At 40.3% G+C, this 2,505-nt stretch overlaps 1 non-coding gene across 1 annotated transcript; it reads right to left on the reverse strand.

The window, feature by feature from the left end:
• Positions 1 to 1,203: 1,203 nt before the first annotated feature.
• TRNAN-AUU (transfer RNA asparagine (anticodon AUU)) lies at positions 1,204 to 1,276 on the reverse strand. Its single transcript has one exon. It is a non-coding gene; the product is annotated as a tRNA-Asn (tRNA).
• Between the last annotated feature and the right edge of the window lie 1,229 nt (positions 1,277 to 2,505).

The raw sequence follows: 2,505 nt of genomic DNA on the forward strand, positions 1-2,505 counted from the left end.
TTATGGAATTACTTGCATTAAAAACTGTAGATACATTATCCAAAATCGGTACACATTTACACATGATCTCTGCAAAACAATAATATATTGTAACAGGTATTTACTTTGTTTTTATTTAAACTCTCCTTCCTGACATACAAATAGGTAACTGATAACTAATAAATGTTTTATAAAACACAATACGTAGGCTACCTACAGCGTGGATTATAGGTTATGACTGAGTTATGATTTTTCTCTTGGTCTTTAGGGAATCTGAAGAACGACAAATTCGGAGATTGAAACTTGTTGTTACTGCAATTTTCGTCATTGCACACATTGCCTTTATTCCGACGCATGATTAAAACGTTATTATAACATCTCGCATACCTTTAAAGCACGTGCTGGCTGTATCAACCCTATGACCAGTGCCTTGCATGCCGCTTGAGGGCTAGTGTCGTGAATGTTGGCAAAAAACGTGTTGAAGTTGCGCGACTGTATACATTACACTGTGCTCCAAACATACAAATGGAATCCTGGCTCAAATACTTCCAGACGATTCTAAACCCAGGAAATAAAGACCAAGCCTACGACAAAATAAAACCACCCTCAGACGAAATACCACACCCAATCACGATGCAAGAAGTTCTTAGCATGATAAGGAAGCTCAAGAAAAGGAAAGCGGCAGGACCTGATGGGATCTACGAGTTCCTCAAGGAATCAACCTCAGAACTAACAATGACATGGGTAAAGCTACTGAACAATTGTCTGCAGATAGGTGAAATTTGAACGCATGGAGACAGACCACGTTAAAGGTTCTATACAAAGGAAAAGGGCCCACAAACGATCCAAACTCGTACCGAGGAATCGCCCTAGAAAACAGCCCCTTCTAACTACTGACGAACATCCTAAATGCAAGGCTAACAAAGGCAATAGACTGGAAAATACCCGATCAACAATTTGGTTTCAGAAAAGGTCACTCTATAACCCTGCAAGCAGTGGAAAATTTACTCAAAGACATACACGAAGCCCTGATAAAACCTAAACAGAAGCTCTACAGTTTGTGGACTACAGTAAAGCTTTCGATAATGTAAACAGGAAGCAAATTATGAAAAAGCTTGGAAACATAGAAGAACTGGACGGACACACCCTAACACTCATCCACAACATGCTAGCTTAAAATGTCATAATGATAGATTACTCTGAATAATTTCGAGGGAAAAATTGTTCCGGGGCCAGGTATTGAACCCGGGACCTTTGGTTTAATGTACCAACGCTCTACCAACTGAGCTACCCGGGAACTATACCAGACACCGATCCAATTTTTCCTTCTACAGAGTGATTTATATAGAACTGACACATTTCTTTCATTAATTGTTTCAAAACGAATTGTGCTAGCCACAACTTATTATACCTAAAATGTAAAAGAATTTTGGGAGATTATTTATCTCTATAGCAAATGTTGAAAATGTCCTCCATCCTGCATAAGGCACAACTCAACACGTCGTTCCTTGTTACTGGCCACTCGTTGGAGGACTCTGTTGTCAATAGCTTGAATCTCCTGTGTGATTTTGTGCTTCAGATCGTCCAATGTCTGGGGACGTGTGGCGTAAATCCTGTCTTTTAAGTAACCCCATAGAAAGAAGTCCGGCGTTGTCAAATCCGGAGATCTCGGTGGCCACAAAGACAATAATTCAATCTTTTATCCATATCTGGTTCCTGTAGCTGATGAACAACCGTAACCCTATATGGCTTTAGGCCTGCACTTTTCGCAGCTCTCTGACACATTGAGTAGGTGTACCCTGTCTCCTGCGACAAACGTCTTAATGATTTTTTGGGTGACTGCTCCAGTCGTGCTCTTACGTCAACAACAACCGTGGGAAGCCTAGATGAAAGATTCTTGCCCTTTTCACTCACCAGAGATCCAGTTGTTTGCAATTTGTTTACCAGCCCCAGTATTGTGTTTTTTTTGGGAGGATTGCGAACACCAAATTCTCTCTGGTATGCCCTTTGAGTAGCTTTAATTGAATTCGTAATCCAGTATTGCTTCACAAGGAAGAGTCGTTGATTTAATGTGTACTACATTTTCACGTTGACACAAAATGTCCAAAACAGCTGCCAACAATAGGAATAAAACATAAACATCTACGCATCTAGTGCTGCCAACAATAGGAATAAAACATAAACATCTGCGCATCTAGTGACAAGGAATCGAAACTCCAGAACATTCTGCTTAATTTGGTGCTAAAATTGGGTCATTGAATGAATTTCCAACGGAATAATTAAAGAAAGAAATGTGTCAGTTCTACATAAATCACTCTGTATATCCACAGACCTCAAAGTGGGCTGACAACCGTCAAGCAACCAACGTTGAGTGCACACTAACTCTGTTTGACTTAAATTGTGGTTTTGTGTTAACGAACAGTGACGTGTATTATGCATCTGGCAGTGCATCTGTATCACCACAAACTCTGCAGAAGGTCAAACTATCACGACCCATCACCGGAATGCGTGTGTAAACTGTGTGAC

The sequence above is a fragment of the Periplaneta americana genome, chromosome 13 (assembly GCF_040183065.1).
Source record: "Periplaneta americana isolate PAMFEO1 chromosome 13, P.americana_PAMFEO1_priV1, whole genome shotgun sequence".
Lineage (NCBI taxonomy): Eukaryota > Metazoa > Arthropoda > Insecta > Blattodea > Blattidae > Periplaneta > Periplaneta americana.